Here is a 21,819-nt window from a genome sequence, read left to right as displayed (position 1 = left end):
AACGACATTTCATTCGGTTTTTCCACAAAAAAATTGTTTTTGACGATTCTTGTTTTCGCGATTCTAGGTTATTTGCGAAACCGCGAGAATAATCTACACTGCAGGTCCAAATCTACGACCAATGGGAAGGCTATTGATGACTTGAATCAACTGACTATGTTTTGGTAACCTGTAGATCAGTTATGAGTTACAAAGGACGAGTGCGGCTTGTTTTCTACGACACACCCATATCCTCAACAGCATAGTTCGTCGAACTTAGTCCAGGAGGAGTGTCTCCGTCCTCATCAATGCAGTCGCTTAGGTTTTCCACAAAGTAAAATTGGTATTTCAACCCAAGGGCATCTGAATCCTTAAAGGGCACTTTTTCTACGAATTATGGTGGTAAATCGTGAGTTGCCTACACGTATGCTCAGTACAAGCTGTCGAAAGATGACATGAATAAAGATGACTTTATCTATTTCTCCTTGACTACATGTAATTTGAAAAAGGGAGACATTATAGGACCCTACTTCGCCCTCCTCTATCTAGCCATCATCCCGTTACTTATCGCCAAGAACTTCATTGAAAACACAAAGGTAATTTTTTTGGACTTCTTTTTAATTGCCACTAAAACATGATTCCATTCACTCTGTGTAAATTACATAACAACTTGCGTATGTCAATAATAGGGGTCAGAAAGTCAATCAAATAATATCAATTAAAGTTATGAAATCAAGAATTAGATAATGTTGTTGATATCGCGCACTTCGCTTCATGGGGGTCATATTGAGGTTGTCAATGAAATGCAGGGATAACGCGCTTGGGGGTTACTGACAGGCTACAACAATTTATAATAAGGGTCATTTGAAGGTAAAGAAATACTATACTTTTTTAGTAAATACAACTTGTTGTTATTTAGCAATAATTGCATAAATCATATACAAGTTTACACCCAAAGTCGTCGCCGCTGAATCGAAATTTGAAGTCGGATGGGAGGGGTCGGGGAGTGCTCGAATTGTTTATGGCTGATTCAGAATAATGAACACGTGAAAAATCGGGAGGGTCGATATTTCGAGCCATCTTTTGTGTAAACTACTTTATCATTTGAATTGTTAAAGTTCAGCCAAGCCATTTAATGCAACAACATATAAATAATCATTCTGACTCTGATGGTTATATGCTTCCTTTAAGTGACAATATATATTGAACTGATGAGACGTAAAAAACATGATGTGGCTACTCGCACTACCGAGAACAGTGCTAGCTTTCTCAGCAAGTCCGATGTCATCTGGCCTCAAACGCTCCTTTTTTTCCTGAAATATTGCTACTGAGACAATGTGTTTTGTTAATCCCAACCAAACAGCCGCCAGCGATTAATTTCACCAAAATACATCTAGGGGTGAGCGACATCGTATCAAGCAATCGGAAATAACGTATTCATTTCTATTGACACTTCGGTCGAGAGCAGCATTTTGAACCAAAGGCGATTGGACACAAGGGCTTGGACACATCCAACTGCTTCCAAATGCCGCGACGTTATATGAAACCCCCATGATAGAAATATATAATATTTGTCAGAACACACAATTGTTTACATATGGAAGATGATACAGCATCCTGGAGACTTGATCCAATGGATCACATCCTGCCATGAGATCTCGCAAGGGAGCCTGAGTAAACATGGCCGCCGTTCCAATATGGGTTTAATTTAAGACAGGAAGCGAGCGATGTGGCAGTAGCCCGTAGTCTCTGTACAGTGCAAACACAACGTGATGAGAAAGCATGGCAGAGAAGCCTTATTTTTCCCAGTTGTGTGTCGAAGGAAACTAATTTACAACAGCAAACGCCATGTATCATGCCCCGGGTCATGAGAAAAACCCAGGGGCGGTCATGGTGAACCATGGAAACTGCTGGTGACCGATTCCGTTCTCGCCGATTTTTTTCCGTGGCATTATAGTGAGCCATACTTGCCGTGAAGCTACTCTCTTAGTTGAATGGATTTGTTTGGGTATGATTGGCATTACTTATATCATCAGAAAAAGCTAACTAACTAGCAATGAATAAAACGTGGTGGTGTTTTACAATACGTTAGAACAATAACCCACAGACGTATCAAATCAACCACCAATTGCATATCGACTTGGTGGTATTGAAAACATAACTGACATAGATCCAAAAGTTGACATAGTTTGACCTCACCATCCATGATCACGTGCGTTCTCTTTGGTCCAATAAAGAGATTATTTCGTATTGACCTGCCTGGCCATATCGGATGCGGTACATTATCTCTCATTCTTTGATCTCGCTGACTAATATAGAAGGTCAATTGCCAGACATGGGGAATAGCCTGCTATTTCAGCCAGTCGTCTGATAAGGATGACCAGTAAATGTACTTCGCAAAATAGTGGGAGGGGTATAGGCCTGTGGGGGAGACACTTAGTAATAAATACAGAAAACATTCCATCTGACGAACCTGTTCTTTTTTCTTGGGTTCTCGACAGAGATTTACCTCAAATACTGAGATGTCTCCGAGTTTTTTATTCATCAAAACAGCAGCGATTCGCTATGGATGTCTTGATTACGCTATAAGCCGCTGTGGTGTAGTGGCTTGGACTCTCGACCAGCGGTCAAGAGGTCCCGGGTTCGATCCCCACTGTCGGCGTGAGACTGTAGGCAGGTCTCTTTGTCTTACTTGCCTCTCTGCACCCAGGTGTATAAATGGATACCGGTCAGAAATGCACAGATTTTAGCGCTGGTTGAGCAGCTCATCTGTGGTCTACTGAAAGGTTTCAGGACAGACCGGGGTTAAAGTGTAAAGTCGGATGATAACCTATATCGTAGTTGATATCAGAATATAAACCCAAACTTTAACTTTATAAGCATCCCGATTTAAAATAATTATGTTACCATTGAGTTACGCCACCATCGAAAAATATATTATTCAATAGGATTACCTTACCTTTCCCCATCTTTCAGAAACCCTGGTTGAGAAATTAGCTGAAATAAAAAGGCGAGAGCTAGGAGACATTTCTGTATCGCATTGTCACGTCGCCATGGAGACATAATGGAAGGTGCAGGTGTATATGATAAAAGATTAAACTATCAAATCGTCCGCGTTTCCTTTGTGAGCGCCATGTCTCCAGTTAGAAGCTTTATGCCCCAATTCATTCAGGATCTTCTTCTTTGGGAATCGATTAATGTGATGAGGGGTTGACTGTCTTAGAAGAGTTTTTGGCATCTTTCATTTGCAACAATTGCTGCCGTTAGTACTAGGTAACACAAAAAATGTTATACGCGTTTGATTTTGAATAATACTCCCATGAGACTAATAATTAATTTACCAAATTTCAGCCACATGTAGCTAAAATCAGTACGTTTCCACTGTGTTACACAATAGGCATTACACTTTTTGGCTCTTCTTCAGCTGAGCAAGTTCTGGTTCTGGTACTCGTGAATTCGTAGACCTAAAAAGAGGAGTTTGACGCGAACTGGTAAAGTTAAATAGTGTGTCGTTGGTCACCGATCAAACTCTCGGACCACAGTAATAATCCACCCATGACTAGTAGCCGCAGAGCCTAGGTGTCATATCTGCCGGCTACCGCACAATGAGGGCCAGGGCTCGATCCCGGGAAGAACCCAGAATTCACTTCTGCAGGTACTGATATCAAATAAACTGGAGACCAAAAACCAACCATCTTAGCTACATGTTGTCGAAGTTTGGTGAATTTATGACTGATATTTTGGAAATTATCTAAAATCAAAAGTAAATAATCTTTTTTGGGTCACCCCGTAGCATTAAGAACTAGTCAAAGGTTAGGCTCGGTGAGTAATTGTTTTACGCCGCTAGAAAATTTTTCAAAGAGATGTGGTATTGATTAATAAATCAACTCTCAGTGGATGGTGAGGCGGGATTTCAAATTACCAATTCGACAAGCATCAGGTTGCGCGGAATTTTACCAGATGCATCACCGATTCTCTCAAAATGAAGAGTCTGATATCTGATAACCGTTTATATCGAGGAAAGTTTATTTTCCGTTTATTTCTTGCCTGCAACTTTATCAAACAGTTCAAAAACCGTATTGTATAATGTTACACAAGATGACAATAATAAAAGTCGACGTATACATTCATAAGTTACACATAGTTACATGTACAAGCTTTCAGTGTTTCAATTTTTAACAAAACATATTAATTACAGTGTATTTCAATTTCAATTAGATTAAATTAAATCATTTCAATTTGCATTTCTCGTTATAGTTTCGGATTAAAGAGTTACACGCATGTCACTTTACCGCCTCAAATTCATTGTGAGACAATACCACCAATGCATATTCATAGGTTGGAGGGTCCAGACCTATCAATTAGACGCGAGTATGTTTTTAACTATCAAGTACATATTTGGAGAGATATTGAAAAAATACTTGTTGTGGCAAGTCTACAGATATAAAGAAATTATTTGATGAAAGAACTAATTTTGAATTTTGCTAATTTGGCAATAGGGGGCGTGTTTTGAGATTTTTCTGCCAGTTGGCTGAAAAAGGTGGAAATATCAATGTCTGTCCAATTTGTCCATTATCAAAAAATTTCCATGGTCAACTACCAATTTACTTTTCAGCATTTACTTGCCCGACTGTCCGAAATATCATATCAAAATTTCAGATTCACAACCCCACGCAGTGTTTGATGCGTCGCGGTCAAATATTGACAATCTAACTGCTAAAAGGCTTAAAAATCAATTGTGGTCTTGTCTCTTGTGAGATATTCATTGGGTAGCTTTTTGAAATTCGGCAATGTAAGAAATAAATGAAACTTTGGCAATAGTACAACCCGGTGCTAAGGGGAGTACTTCGTTTCCTTCTTCAACTCTTTTGGTATCAGAAATACCATTGGCAACTTATCCGCACTTTTGAAGAATCAAAACAACCAAACAACAGTCGGCCATCTCCTTGTTTACTACACTTTGGACAATCATGGAAAGCCAACCTCTCTTGGTCCATTATACCACAAACTTCGTTTACATAATATCGTTGACCTGTATAAGTACCACCGTATGTTATCGGATAAAAGGAAATAAATTGACGCGCTCTCGGCGCAAATTGGCTTGAGTCGTTCGCTTGATGTTGTCATGCCTAACTTTAGCATCTTGGTCCATAAACTGAGTACCGAGCAGGGAGTCCGTAATATCTCAAAGTGGTATTGTTCATTATTGCCTTCGGGCAATCACGATCAGTCGAAATATATATGCCTACTTGTAATCCATCGATAATGGTGTCGAGGGAAAAAGAACAAATCCCGAGTAGCCAAACATGCCCAGTAGACATAATTCTTTCTCGATCTTCGTTGTTTTTGCCATTGCAGTTTAACGCCACCGCGAAGGAAACAATACTACCATGTGTTCCGCCCTATGTGATTTGCTCATTTATTGATACTACACAGCTCCAAGGGATTTTCACCTCGCTTATAAACCTCTACGAGGTGCAGAGTAGTGTTGGCCGACCATCGATGGTTTTCTAAAACAGAAACAACTTTATAAGAGTGACCTAAGAATGATGTACACGACGAATCATGATGGACTGCACCAACGTTAACTTCGGTGACTCTTCAAAGGACGTGTTCCCTCATGAGGTTTTAGAATTTGCTCTGTTTTCATAGCTGGCGTAAAACAGGACGCCGTTTAACATCGGTAAATTAGAAATCAAAATTATGATTGCCACCTCGTGCAAGAAGAAAGCAATTATAATCAGTAGCAGTGAAGGCCGGAAATCAGTCAAAATGAAATATGATGATGTTATTTCTACTACATTACATAGCAGTATCTTATAGTGTACCCGGTTAATTTCATTTGTGTCTTAAGTGATTTAGAAGTGACACCTTATCTCATTTCAACACGTTTGTACAGAATTATTGAGCGTGGGCATCGTGTTAAAGAAATATAATTTGTTGCTCTGCACCCTCTCTCGTGACGGAAACTCTTGCATCAAATATCGGTCAACATGGTAAATGGTAAATAAGGCGCCAAGGATCCAATTAAGCCATTGTGATTGTTTTCGCTATCGAAGGAGCAATCGTTCTTGCTTGGCGTAATTCGGTTGATGCCTACTGCTTTATGGGCCTCATTTAGGAGCTTCTGACGATAGATCATCATTAAGTGCTGACAGGGATCACAAGGGGCGTCTAGTTGAGTGCAAACAGCGGATACTACGCACGGTTCATTACCATGAGGAGGTTGTTTCCCCTATTCTTTGTTAGAATAGGTTTACGTAGAGTGCGATGGCGAGAACGCGTTATCACTGCTGTGTTAGTGAGCTACGGTTCCGTCCTCCCATTTTTTGCTTTGCGATGTCGCATACAATTGCGATTCAAGCAAAATCGCATTCGGCGAAAACCTACCCTTAGAAGTAATTGAAAAGTAGAAACACTTCGGTGCACATAGCTTTGGGAGTGCATCCTTTAATGTCTTGATGTCTCTTCAAACTATGATGCCGCTCCAACCCGGGCACATTTACGTTATCCTTCCCACTTTAACGCGAATTAACCATGATTGACATAACCCATTCCTTGCCAGGTCTAGCGGCACTCTCAACATCTCGAAAAAAAACTACGATGGAATATAACCAAGAACCTGGAAAATTGTGTTTGCTTATCAACCGTTGCTTTCCATATCTAACGTACATAGCTCGAAGATACATAAAGGGTTGAGCGATAACGATAAAGGGAATCGCAGATACGTGCTTTTTTGTACATCAGACAACAATTTTTTTAACCTGTTATTTGTACTTAATCATTGGCGCTGAGGCGTATCAGTGAGGTGGCGAGTTTTTGCGTGGACACGTTTTTACCGTCGTTTCTTTTATTATCAAAAGTTTACCCTCTAGCTCTTCTGTCAAACGAAACATTATGGGGATGTCATGATCCAGGACAAGTGGCGCATGGGTATTTTTCTACGGATATCCGTACGGATGAGGGACTGTATCAGTGGTGAGAAAGCACACATTATGGAAAACGTCTGAACATACGGTAAGGAATCGATCGGGAGTTGTACAGAGGTATGCTTCCTGCGTGGACCCGGGATCTTGAGACATCCGCCAAGCTGCTCGGGTTTCGTAGGGGTAGTAATATGGAAATCTAATCCCACTGTCACATGGTATTAGTTTATAATGGTGTATGGCTTTGAAACTGCGATATAGTCTAAATGTATTCCCCATATCGTCCCCGAAATAGAGGTGCAGATGAAACAACAAGCGAAATTGCCCGCTCATGCCACATTTATAATGGGAACGTAGAAAATCTCAGCTTCACCACGCGTAGCCCATATAAACAGACATTTCACTGGGGGGAGTACTACTAGATTCATCAACATGCGAAGAATAACAAATATTCCTCGACCAAGTATATCTCTTGACGAATAATTTCGGAGAGAATTTATTCATTTATACAATACATTAGAGGGCCTAACATTTGTTTCTTTGTGAATAAAGTATGTAGCTGGGAAACACGCTGAATTCACGCGTTTTTACCAACAAAACAACTGTTGCGGTTTGGGTGTGTGACGGCAACTGGTTATGTTTGCCCTCTAGCCAGCATGGCCAGCTAGAGACCTCCATTCTTCTGAAGCAATCCTAGATTAATCATAATGGCTTGATAACAATTCTCAGAAACGCGACGAAATGAGACACATTTATTAGTAATATGACACTAAACACCTGCCTCACGTGACATCTTGGCGATACAGACCCTGCATTGCTTTCTTTGGGAGAACAGCCAAGGATTGGGACAACATTCAAGATAGAAAACCGGCCAATCATTGGTTGCACCTGCGAGGTAAACAGGCTGGATGGTCGGGGAAACGACCACCCGTCCAAGCGTTGGAGAGGTAAATTGCCCAGGTCGAGGTGATTATCACCAATAATGGACTCAAATAATGATATCCGGGGACAAAGCAGATACTTTTGGGATAAAAGGATGGGCCGAGGCGAGTGAGCTTCCTCTTCGTTTTGACGTGACTGCGCGGAAGTTTGTAGGCCTACAGCCGTAGTAAGTACAATTTAATTGGATGCCTGGCTCCACTCAAACGTTTTCTCGATACCGACACCGATGTAAAAAAACTATGATCATCACGATCAACCACCATTTGGTTGAGAAATTATCTGCTGATGCGGTTGGCGTCTATTGAAGATACATACTTGCGCTTTCCTCCAACTACTCTTACTAGGGGGTAATTGAAATGATCAAATAGCTGATTTAGGCCAAACGTATTTTACCCACGATAGTGATCAGTATACCAAGTATACCAAGAATAAGACGGCATGCCCCAACCCTGTCGGCTTGGACAGTTCTAGTACGGCCTCGTATATACATTAAATATCATATCTTATCATTATTCACACTGAAGATTGCTTCTTAGCTCGAATGTCGTATTTGCTTTTAGTTGGTATTCTGGTGACACATGGATGTAACTGCTTGTACCATCAGATATGTTAAGTTTCATTGGTAATGTTACTTAATGGCATTGTTTTTATGCGATAAATCAGCGTAATTGACAGTCTGTTTCCTGTTCATTGCGATGGAGAACCATTTTGGAGTCATCAAGTGATGACATGGGTGTGAGGGTCGAAATATAAACTGAATATATGATGGCAAAATAAACGATCTATCAAATACATGTAGTACTATTTAGGTGTTAATGTGTTGTATAAAACTCTCGTTCGGTGCTTTACGTGGTGTGCTTCGGCCTTTTCGGAAGGCTATGTTTAAGCCATCATCTTACAGTATCATGATGCAACTAAACCTGAAGGGTCTCAACGGGATAGCAAACGATTTACAAATGACAGGTGTCCCTTAAAAACCAGCAGAGAGAACTGAAACGGATCAAACAGGCGCCCCACACCAGGCTCCGTCTATTACATGAATCCCTTCGCCTTGTAATTGCTTTAGCTACGGTTTGGATGCTCCGTGTCATCAGTCAAACGTCATTATCGTCACCATTGATATCAATTAATTTACTCAGGACTAATGGATGTTAATGGATGTATAAACAACAAACAGAGTACCGTCTGGATGCCACTAGAATGTGCTGATAGTTAGTTACAACTGACTGAAAAGCTTTTATATCAATGGTAACAAAGCAATCCATGCGTTATAATTGGTGTTGTGACATTTCACTCGATCATGGAATCCCACATCAGACAATAGTACAAGGCCTATCGTGACGCACTGGTCATTGGCCAAAACCAGAGGCGTAGGCCTACGCACTTGCATTTTCGTTCCTTTTACATAGGTTCATGCACAGGGCCTTCTATTTGACCCAGTACGGGCACCTTTTATGTGCATTCAGACCCACTCTCCTCGGAATCCTGGACACGCCCCTTATTCGAAAAAAGGTACGTTGAAATTTAAAAAATGGATTACACTTTTAAGGTGTGGCGTCCTCCGAAACACCTGATGTGACCCGATCCAAGATTTCTTCCGGTAAAATGTCACATCTACACAACCATATTTACCAAGAGCATTCAAGAACCATCGCATTGCAAGATTCGGGAAAGACGCCAAAATCTCAAGAGAAATGTCCACAAGGTGAAACTACATTTATTGAGGGCACACACGGCTTAATTAGAATGTTTAAATTAACCTCATTTGCCATTTCAATCGAAGACAATAACCCCATCAGTGTGCAAATGTTGAGCGGTTGCAGCAACCTTGCGATTTATGGTCCTTCGATGTGGTGGCGCTTTTTGTAACGACTGAAGCCGCTCGTGTTTTCATCTCTCGGTGGAGGATTGGCGCGCAGTCCTCACTCCATCTTTTGTCAATACCAACCTGAAGAATACTTCCATTGTTCTAGTCAAAAGAATATGATATATGGCTATAGATTAATAGGGCGAATCGATGTGGAATTAATGTCATTTCAAGGCTTCTAGGATAAACAGGAGTTTACCATTTGCAGGTTGCGGAAGAGTATTGGCGAACCTTTCAACTGGGATTAGCAGCGTTGATGCGGAGCTCCCTCGGTCGATGCTGCCATCTGGTTCGGGAAATACGCGGCGGGGACGACAGTTACGCTTGTACCAGCAGCACACCGGGGAGCAACAGATGCCTTCAGACTCAACGATCATTTTCTGAGGTATTTATGCCAAGTGTGACAAATAAAGTGATATGATTTCTAACTGAAACACTGTAAGGGATTCTAAATGGATTGTATCACTTTTCTGCTCCGGTCATTCTAGTTTATGACATCAACTTCCTGCGCCACCGTATTACCGCATATTTGCCTCCTTATAATGTCATTCAGCGAGACTGAGACGAGTCGCCCATTGCGCGGTTAAGCATTTACGGCTTGATTCCTTATGGTTGACTTTTTTGTTCGTTTTATGCGGATAACCTCACGTTGATACCCAAAGCTTGGAGTAGTACGACTTCTTCATTTGGATTTCATTTGGGAACTTCTCAAATCGGTAAGTAGGCCTATGAAACAATTCGTTTCGTACCGATCTCTTGATAATTCACTGACAAAATCGCAGGGTCAAACTTACTTTCAGCATGGCCGTTACGGAATCAAAAAGACATTGATAAAATAATTCAGAAGGGAGATACTTTAATTTACGGTGACATTGTTACAAAGGTACCGTACCATTTTTTATTTGTATACTCGGAAAAATGAATGAGAACCAGGCGGAATGAGTGACTGATAGGCATCAATAATAAATACAACCAGGACATCCTCTGTTACAAAATTCTTGTCGGTTTTAGTAGCCATTTTAATATGTGACATCTCATTTGAAATAGAATGTTTAAATGACCCTTATTGCCTTAAGTAAAACGGTACTTTATATTAATTGGGATTAAATTTATGTTACTCAGTAATTTAAAGACTAGCTATGACTTTATTTCTGAATACTACTGAGTTTGTAAAATTCGGGTTCAGGGGAGTTTTCTTCAAGATATGATAATGATATTGATAATAATAACAACAATAATGATAATAATAATAATAATATTATATGTGCAAGAATGAATAAACAACAAGAAAATGAAGAGAAAAAAAGGGAAAAAATCTAGTGGAATCAAGTGGAGTCGAACCCGTGACCGCCACGAAAGTCCAGCACTCTAACCGTTGAACCAAAAAGGCTTTTATGGAGACTTTCGTCGCGTCTCATAGCTGGGCAATGGCGATCTGAACCTAGTAAAATACCTTGAGAATTTTTGTGTGGTTGCCACTTTGATGGAGGGCCTATGCCAGCAACAAAATCTGCATTCTAAGACAACAGCAGCCACTCAATCAATTAAACAATCATTTGTTCTTCATTGATTACCAGTCACAAAACGTTGTTGAATTTTTTTTATCAATGCTTTTGGCGCAATGTGCCTAATTGCGAAAACATCTGGTAATCTTTGAGCTTTTCTTTCGCTTCCGTGTCACTCGCCAGCAGCAAAAAAACAGCACTCTATCTTTGAAATTAAAATAATTTTAAAGATCAATATGATTTACACCAGATATACATGCATAAGATAAATGAGACTTGAATTCCAAAGGACATCGGGCATCATACACGGTAAAGTTTGCAATCCATGTTTTTGGTCATGTTTATCACTGGAGCTTATGTCTTCACTGTATTTTTTGAATTACGGAAAACAAAAGCTGGTTAGGAATCAACATGGTCGGGTAAAGATATCAAAAATGGTCCATTGGTATTACGAATAAGCGCTCCTCGCCTTGACATCTTAAACGATGAATTCGGTGTCTTAATCTGGCATGTCTGTGTTTTATTAGGTGTCACCAAAAAGACTGCAAATTTAAAATGACGTACTCCGCGCAGTTGAAACGACCCATCAGCGCAAAACGGTGCTCATGAGATAATTAAAATTGTGTTAATCAACATTTGCCATCAGCACGTATTAATCGGAAGCAGTTTATGAGTTAAGAAAGTTGTTGTGTATAGATTGGAATTTTTGAATGAGACGAAGGTAATTACTACCATATCATGCGCGTGAATGATGCTGACTCGCAATGTTTACAGTTTCACCACTGTCCTCAATGGCTTCCTCCGGAGTGACTTTGTTCACGTCAGATCTCGCAACAGTAGTCGAGAAGACTGGGAAAGACGATAATTTTGAATCCACTGAATAAGAGTCCTATAGATTTACTTATCTGAATATTCAAGTCTCGCTCCAAAAGCGGTGGTCGAGACGTCGTTGTTTGTCCTTGCCTTTGTTTTAGTTTTGATTAATGAAGCCGTCTCAAACCGGTGAAACTAGCGTATGTAACATTAAAAGTGTGCTTCGGAACCATCAGCGTTACTTGAAGTGCATTGGAAATACATAACAGCGCTACGTTGTGAATTGGATATGATGTATGTTTGAATAAAAGTATGTTTGTTGCTGTTGCACCATGGAGCTTTTAAATGAACTAAAACTGAATAGATATTTACAATAGTGTATGCCATATAATGAAATGGAAAAATTTCAAAAAGGGACACCCGTTATGTTAATCAAGATCAATTTCCTACAAATGATTACGACGCCATTTAATAATTCTTATATCTGGTACAGCTCTTATATTTCAGATGAAACCACTTTCTGTACTATTCCGTTCTATACTACAATGTAGTATTCTTTGTAAAGGTAAATGCACAATAGTCGTAGGCAGCGATATCAAACAGCTGAGAACTGATAGAGAAGGGCAATTTCTTAAAACTAGAATTTGTAATCCAGCTTAAATTTCTCAAAAGAGCGCCTTCCGGCTTGCATAATTCAATTCCCGCTCAGTCTTGTGTCAAATTAAGCTTTAATTTTATTTCAAAGCTGTCGTCAGCGAGATCTAAGGCCGGGTGATTCAAAAACATATCAGCCAGCAGATCAGACTGGATATAAATGTATTGTCGGGTCTTTGCACACCGAGTTGACTTGAAGGAAATGTGTCTTCAGGCTGCCAGACTCTCTGCTGAGCCCTCTTCTGAAGTCGAGCTCAGGTGCGTGCTCAAGTGATGGCTTGCATTGATACCCCGTAACGCCCTTGCGGACACCTAAATACATAGTGGTGACGCAAACAAAATCTCATAACGCATCGCCGCCATATTTTTTCGACGGGTCGCTTCGATAAAATTCGCTTGTTTGCAGGCGATTGTTGGCAAATATTGGGGACTTTTTCTAAAGAGGCGGTCATCGTTGGTGCGCTCACTCAAACAATACACTACATCAGACATCTTAGAATTAAATGAAATGATTAATCTCATTTATCTCTTTACTGTCAAGTCAATCTGGTCGAGGCACATTTCGCAAACATGTTTACTTTAACTGTGCGTAAAATCAGTTTTTCAGAAAGCCCTTTGATGTTTATCGATGAAATTTATGATTTTTGCTGTAGGCCTATTTTAGAGTGCAGTGAGAAAATAAAATTTAGTCTTTCAATTATGATACATTATCATATATCCATACGCTACCTGATTGTTAACGCTGCCATGTGAACACATACAAAACCCACGCGATTTTTCAATTATGAAAATACCCATCGATTATAAACGTCAACCGACACTTTGTGGTTGTGCATTGTATAATCATATTCACCGATATAGCCAAACTCGATATAGATAATACTGTTTAAGTAAATTATCATCACTTTGACACGTCTGGTTTCGGTACAGTACTGTTCTACAGTGTGTGTTTTTTTATTTACCCGTGGCACAATTAAATACCATGTACATGAACACGAAGGGTGTGTGCCTTTAAATGCGTTTCTCTGTTGGCCAAGAGTGTGTTTGTCAAGCTTGTACCCCGGGGTAATTCGAGTCTAATTCAGTCAGATAAATCCCTCCTGGCTACAAAGTCTATTTAGAGTTTAAACAAATGCATATTCGATCAATATGAATTTAACAAAAGTACGACTCCGCATCGATTGTTCAGAATCTAAAAAAAACGATCCCACTGGCACGCGATTGAGAACGACATGCTGGAACATGTGTGGATAGACAGAGTACATAGACTTCCGCTTGATTTGACATCAACTGATGAGCGGATTGACATACCGACCAGCCTGGCTCCATAGAAGAGGACATTTGCGTCTGATAATTAATGCGATCTTCAATCACCCGACATGTACATGGTATCTCAAAATGATATCCGGTCGAATATTCAACTGTTCATTCACAAGCCAGCCCAAACCAATTACATCTTCTTCAGTCCTCCCAATGACCAGAGTAAAATTCCATCAGGCTGATTACCAGTTAGGGGGAGAGTGGGGGAAATACTTAGGATGAGAACCTCGGCTCCCCCCCCCCCCCCCCCCCCAACACACACGCGCTAGTACCGTGACAAATCATAAAGGAATAAACAGTACAGGCGGAGTCTGCGTCGCCAGTCTACTCGTCGTCTACCCGTCAATTTATATGAACCCGGGGAGTTCATCATCACATGATCCTGCTAATCTATACCCATCAGAACATCACTGACAGGTAGATAATCAAACGGCTTACATCCAACAATTTATTCTGACCTGGGGATCACATCGATATTTTCCTGCTGTCACCATCCCACGGGAGAGAGTGTGAATACCCTAATTATTGTTATCATCCTGCGGGTAGAATAAATTGAATTTGACTGAATACCGGTACCGATAGGCTATTCCTGCTAGCCGGCACGCGTTATTCCGATTTTTTTCTCGGCGATATCACCAATACGATCATCATGTCGAGTACACTGGACATGCAAGCCATCTTTTAAAAATTGTTATTTTTGGCCTCACAGACTATGTTGCTGTTGGTGCGTTACGGTCCGCCTGCTCGTGGGACCGGGCGTGTGAAAAACTGCCTTGATGCAAAATGGTTATGACAGAATGTTGCAGCGGAAACAACAGAGTCTGTCACCTAAGTTGTCACTCAGATCTCAACTCATCCTGGGATCAGTCGTTTTTACACCTTCGTCATAAACGGGTTACATGTTTCGACATTTCACTACAGTCACGTCAAATCGACTGATTGCTAAAGCGCCTAAAACCATTGATTACATGTATTTTAAGCCGAGTTGTTGAGACCATGACAATCATCATGATCAAAATGGAAGCTTTGAATCTGAACAAAATATAACTGATACAAAAACATGTCAAACTTGAAAGTGCTCTATCCTTGATTGATGACTATCGGCTATCGATTCCTGGTAGTTATTTGTAACTATTCGTTTCTAAGGCTGACGTTACATAGGCCTCATTCGTTCACTTCCCACATGTCACGTTCCCCTTAATGCGTTCGTTCCTCACTGAATGCATGCCACAAGGCCGTGCATTCACCGAGCAACGTTAAGTAAAGCTGGAACATGACATGTGGGAAGTGAACGAATGAGGCCTATGTAACGTCAGCCAAGAGTAATGAAAATCTAATGACTGTATAGATGTAGATGTTTAGCAAGAAGTTTGCCAATACATGTATGATGAAATTTCCCTGGAATAAAAGGTTTTTATCAGGATTTGAAACAACACACGTGACAGAGGCAGCAGTTTAAAAAAATAGCAAGTATGACATGTATCTAAGAGTTGCAGGATAGTTCGGAACAGCAAAGTATTATACAAGTAGTGTACGCGACGATCATACGAAAATGCCAGCCACATTGTAGATTTCGCGTAATAATACCAGACACCTGGTGAAAAGACAGCTTGTACCCTATGTATCATCTGCCATCTCGAACCATCTACATTCCGTCGAACCATCCGGAACCACTATAGGCCATGGGGATCGGGATGATAGCATCGATCAATCAATTTGTTAACAATATTATATAGAGTTGGACTTTTGAAATGTTGGACTACATTGGCTTTCAGAATTGATCGGGATTGTTCACAATGTATATTTGATTATTGTGTGGTTTATTCTACTATTTCTAGTAATTCTATAGGCATTCCAGTACTTCCCTCAAGTACAACACCGCCACTATTGATTTCAGTTCTGGTACATCAGCTTGATAGCTGCGTGCATTTGCAATTAGATGCAGAATAACGCACGCCATAAATAATTATAACAGGGCAATTAATCTCCGATTAAATTGAAATTGCATATCCTTTGCAAGATAGCTTAATGAAAAGGGCAGCTCGTATCCGTTGTTGAACAATTTCAAATGAACAATGCCTTACCAGGAAAGGCCTGGACGGATGGTCTCGTTAGATTCCATTCAGAACTTTGTAGCTCAGTTTATCGCTGCCAGTCACTGTTTACCTTAGCGGCAGATAATTATTGACTGAAAAGTTATTAGACTGATGATGAAGGCATATGTAGATTGATTGAAAAAAGGTTATGGATTTGTCTGTTTCGTTTCCTGCCTTATTCGATGATAGTCGTGTGGGCAACTAATAGCAGCAACCAGATGTTTATTCTGACGAAATTGGAGAGAAATTGATCACTAAGGTCGAATTATCCTGAGCATCCTCTTGGCAGCATCTTCATTATTGACCAGCCCGCAATTATTTCACATTGGCTATTACACTCTGGAGCATCAGCACCACATTTCTTGAGGGCATGGCTCGGTTTGGCTCGATTCAAGGTAGGATTACTTGGAAATGTGATCCTCTTTCCTGAGGTCATCGCGCAAACCCACAGAAAATAATGCTAAAAGTCCACAGTGAGCCATGCGATCTGCCGGCATTCTGCGTTTTATCCATCCTTAAAAAAGGAGGAGTCTTCACGACCGATGTTCACTGCCGCCTCAAAGGTACTTTAAAATTATTTTAAAGGATGATAATTAAAGTAGGCCTTTCCCGACCAGTCAGAGGCGGTTAATTATAAATCGGGTAACCTTGAAAATGTCCTCCTTGCTTCGCGTGTAATACCAGTAAATGTAGCTTGCGATTAGTAGCTTCGTGCTCAGCCTGAGAAAAACAACTTCAGGCAGGCTGGGTTTGCTCGTCCGAATGTCCTAAGGAATGGTAGGAAGCGAAGTGCGGGGAATGATATTACCAAACATGATGACAATACGGCAAAGCCCATACGCAATAGATGTGTTAATTTGTCGAAACTAGTGCCACGGGTTGCGGTTTTTCATGCGACACGCATCAGCCGTTCCACAGCAACACCCACAATGTAGATCAGTATGAAACGTATTAATTAAATCGCACGACATTAATATCAGGTATAATTGATATATTTTTTATGGGACAATTACCTGAACAAACAATTTAAGAGCGAGAAAAAAATCGACAAACCCCCTAGGTGTAATTAAACCTCATTGATTTCTGCATCGCCCAATCGGAAATACTTCGTTTGCTGTTTGACTGTTATTACTGAACTTTTCGTCGAAGTTGATCGATAAATTGATGAAACGTACGGTAGCTGTGCGCAGTGTATCGATTCTCAATACCAAGACTTCAAAGCATTTTTCTTATTCGACTGGGCAAATATTTAACCCTACGACCTGTGGCTCTTTTTGCGACATTGATTGTCCACCTTCATTGCAGTATGAACGGTTCAGAACCCTTCGCAATATCAAAACGTAGAAAGTAACATTGTGGCTGTGTTTGGCTTGTATCATGTCCTAACCTCCCTATATAGTTGGCTCCTAATTAAACTGGCTCTTCGATCATACTCTTGGATATCTACAGTACTATCAAATCAAAACATTTAATATTAGCCTATCTGACTCCATCCATGGGATCAGCAGTGCATTACCGGTCACACACTGCTGATGGGGTTTATAGTATCACACAAGTCACACTTTGTCCTTACAGGGAGTGCGGGGGAGGGGGGGGGGGCGTAGACCCGTAGTGTCGAAGTCTTCACGATCAAGATGTCGTGTATGGCAAGCCGTTGGTCCAATAACAAAAAAAAACTCGTTTTATGGAAGAAAACCATGCTTTTTCACGCCGTTCGTCCAATAACAAAAAAACTTAGTTTCATGGTAGAAAACCATGTCTTTTCCAATGAAACTGGGTTTTTATGGAAGAAAACATGGTTTTCTTACTGAAAAGTAGGTTTTCTTAATTATTGGACACACGGCTTGCCAAAGCCGTGAGGCATTTACCAACCATTGTCGCCGCCCAATACCATAACTTGTCATACTCGGCTGCCTCAGGCTCGCCTTGTTGTTCATTTCCATGACCTCGAATTAGTCCTCTAGGGCTTCTCTTGTCTTTTCCCCACATACAAACAGAGCTCAATATTTATGCTTGTGTGCCCAGCAGTTGGTAGAAATTGTCATATTCCCATGCTATCATTAAGTAGGGAATGGGCTTAATGTGATATACAATATCTATAATATGATGGTAATAGTCCTGTATGAACATGGTGTTGGTCAATGAAATAAGATTGTCGCCCATCATCGGCCCTTGGCCTTAAGGTATTGTGGGTGAAACAATATGTTGGTCTGGCCCGGCAATTCTGCAGCAAAGGTTTGCATCAGGAACAATCACGCTTGTTTGGGTTCTTGGGGGGGGGGGGGGGTTGAGCCCCTAGCTCCCATGGCCCATGGTTCCATGTTTTGTTCCCACTAAACTAAAAATGACTGAGCTAGTGCGACATTTGTCGCATTTTACACTCAGACTTTATCTGATTCTGGCGGTTTCACATTTAAGCCCATTTGACAATAAAAACTAGGTGATGATGACCAAGTTATATTACTTTTCTGTTTCTGAATAGGCAAGACCGCAAAGTACATGTAGAATATATGAAACGTTCACATCCCAACTTAGTCCTAGTTCGAAGAGCACGATGTGTGTCTTATAGAAAACGTATTAAAAAGCGAATGATGGAGTCGCCTCGTCAAAGCGCGATGTGATATCTCGATATGGAATCGAACCCGATAAAAGCATTAAGTTCCTCTGGGTTTTCTATGACAGTATTCCCCACGCACTAACCATTAGCGCTAAGTAACACGGTCGTTATTCTCGCCGGTTGATACCAGTAGCTTCCCCTGTGTATTGTATCTCTGTGCGGTGTTTAAGTGGCACTAATTGCAGTCCGATGTGAACGTTAACATCATTTTAACAAAAGATTATGTTTACAATCACGTAGTCACATCAATCTATGTGTGTAGGCATTGACCAGATCGTCGTGTTTAAAAAAAATTGAGCTGAGAGCCGAGCGTCAACCAGGCCATTTATAGCTCTATAACCAAATTTGGTGCTTGTAATGTAAGTAGGAGGAAACCGGAGACGCCGGAGAAACCTACGCTGTCGAAGAGAGTCGCCCTCTCTCTCACTCGAGCGTGTCGTGACCGACCGAGAATCGAACCCGGGACCTCAGAGGTAACAGGCGCTGATGTTACCACTACGCTTCCTTCTCCGACAGCCCTCGTCGTTTATTTCATCCCTCAAGGGTCATATTTTCAGTTCGCGAACTAAGGACAAGTGTACACGGCATTGTATCAAACGTCATATAAACATAACCCCTTGCTTCCGTCGAGGCGACCAAAACTGGTAGTGTGGGCAACGTTTCATTTACATGTAGTGGAAACAACACCCGACAGTACAATGGTGTATTGTCTGAGTTGCGCTGATCAAAAATTCATGAAAAGCTTTGGCAACTGATGTCGACCGTACACCATGTACATAACATAACATTGTATTTTCAAATATAATGTCAAACATGTAACTTTATTTGTTTTACCTTGGTTATTGACAGTTTAATGTTGTTGAACATCAATGTCACACCAGGATGAATTGATTAATAATGGTAGCAAGGATAAAACGACCAGAGTCCTTATTTATTTTCATGGCCGGGACACTTATAGCAATTTGCAGAATATAAATCACCATGTCGATATTGTTGTCATTCGTGATAAAGTCAATAAAGTGAGTGGCCTTAGTGATGAAAGCACACTCGTCAAAAATCAGTTAGCAACTGAGGCATTGGAAACAGGCAAGTGTTTCTATATTTGAAATGGCTGTCAATTATGCAACGCCACGTATTCGCTCATTCATACACATATGATAAAGTGGTATGCCAGTATTTGCGTATTTGATATATTCGAGGTGTTTTAGGATAGAAATTGATACTTGACTGTCTGTATTGGTTGTCAATCACCAAGAGCTGTTTGTTAATTGGGTGGAGCTTAAATTTTTTAAACATTGATAATGAAGTACAAAAAAGTCGCCTCGCACATTCCCATTTCTAGTCATTATTTGACTTCGGAACTCCTTGTGCTAATTGCCAATCTGGTCAAATAAGCCCAACTCATCAATGTTTGGTATCTGCATGTTATTCATCTGTCTGGCCGTATAGCCATTTACGCATCTGAAATAACTCCCAAAGCTCATCAACCATGTTAACGGCAGTGCGCCACTAGACATTGCCTTCTGCATTGGTCACCCGGGTGCCATTTCGCTTTGATCAGATGCTTAGCCCAGATTGACCTCTCTTACTCACAGTCAGCACCTTGTTGATCGATACTAAGCAAACAAAGACAGGAATGGTCGTAAATTATCAGGTCTGAGTTCTTCAGCAATGAGGTAATTGCGCTTTCGCTTCAGGGCCCGACGACAGCCCTCGCAGTGCCGGAAAAGTTCTGGGACCAATAAACTTCCGATCCGATCGCTGTATTTAATTAAGTAGGGTCCGCATCTAAAATAACGTGCTCACACTGGAATAATCATGTCGCTATTCAAATATAGACAGTTCACCCAACACAAGGTCAATACGTCTCTTACCACTACTGCTATTTGCATTCTGAAACTAAATTAGGATGGTGGCCATATTGACCATAATGTAGTAAATAACATAATGACCACCAATACAAACATACCTACTCATGCGCAAGTTTATTTTGCTACATATAGGATGGGATAAACATCCCGGGGATGACAACTTCACTTTGTGTTTGCTGTCGCGGACATGTTTTTTTATCGCTCGTCGCTGGGAAAATTGTCGCGTGCTGGTGGCACTTTTAAAACAGAACCTTGTAGGATTTGCTATCCCCCGAAAACACAGTGACATGACTTCAAATGTTGCATTTTTGACAAGAAAAAGCGCACCGACACATGCCACTGCGTGAAAGCTTCTAATGGGCCAATTGTGAAAAAAAACACCATCAATTTGTCATATCATTCCGAAAGGAGAGTGTTATTTGATAAATATTCTAGCGATAATGATTCCCTTATTGGCTCAACTATAAAGGGCCTAACAAATGATGATATCATATTCAGTTACCAAGGTAACTCTCTTGCGCGTCACCTGTAAACCTTACAAACCCAAAGCCCTTGCATCAGTCTTCGCCATTTTTTCATGATTGCCAACTCTCTGGATGTGAATTGGCCTGGCGTTTAGTTTCACTCCTATATCTCCCAGTTCGCTTTTAATACATGACATGGTCAGTTGCGTCTCAAACCTCAGCTTTTCCTTCCCCAAGGAACGCTTCCAGAGAACTTTATTTCTCGAATGTACGCAAAGTGTTCTCCAAACCTTTTAACTCAAGGAGACATAAGGACACATTGCTACCATTATATTGTTTACTGACTACAGTGTATAACATTTATTAATTTGGAATAAATAACGGCTAGGTCTCGTGATGAAACGGTTTGAATCCGCTGGGAGAGAAATTCCGTTAATGGACAGAGAAATTTTGCGGCCCTTCGACAACAGCAACCGATGTGACGCAATCGATGTAAATCGCATGAGCAGACCAGCGTTTATTCCAGAGCGAGTTCCGTGGAGTTGTCGTGAGATAACTCCTTCAACGAATGTGCGAGCCTCGCCAGGTGCGAAATGTAATTTCCTCTTCGTGATTGGTACTGCCAAGATGAAGTCGAGTTTGTATTGAGTTACGCTGTACATGTATATAGGTTGCCAAGAGAAGACAAAACGCATATTCAATTATTGTTGGGTTTCACCCTGGAGAATCAGTTCCTTATTTTGACCGGAATCAGCAAGCTCTTCC

The 21,819-nt window shown here is 40.8% G+C and overlaps 1 protein-coding gene across 6 annotated transcripts in view; it reads left to right on the top strand.

Moving 5' to 3' along the window:
* Nucleotides 1-9,739: 9,739 nt before the first annotated feature.
* LOC135487054 (allatostatin-A receptor-like) overlaps nucleotides 9,740-21,819 on the top strand; it is a 162,748-nt gene continuing 150,668 nt past the window's right edge. For 5 of the 6 annotated variants that reach the window (XM_064770417.1, XM_064770400.1, XM_064770383.1 and 2 more), the window contains exon 1: nucleotides 9,740-10,430. The gene's annotated coding sequence lies outside the window, so the exon portion shown is untranslated. Of the gene's footprint in view, nucleotides 10,431-16,467; nucleotides 16,498-21,819 lie in introns of those variants that run through there. The other variant, XM_064770408.1, reaches the window with a different exon arrangement.

This window comes from Lineus longissimus, chromosome 1 (assembly GCF_910592395.1).
Source record: "Lineus longissimus chromosome 1, tnLinLong1.2, whole genome shotgun sequence".
Taxonomy (NCBI): Eukaryota; Metazoa; Nemertea; class Pilidiophora; order Heteronemertea; family Lineidae; genus Lineus; species Lineus longissimus.
The sequence above is the reverse complement of the archived record's forward strand: the minus strand, read 5'-3'. Positions and strand labels throughout refer to the sequence as shown.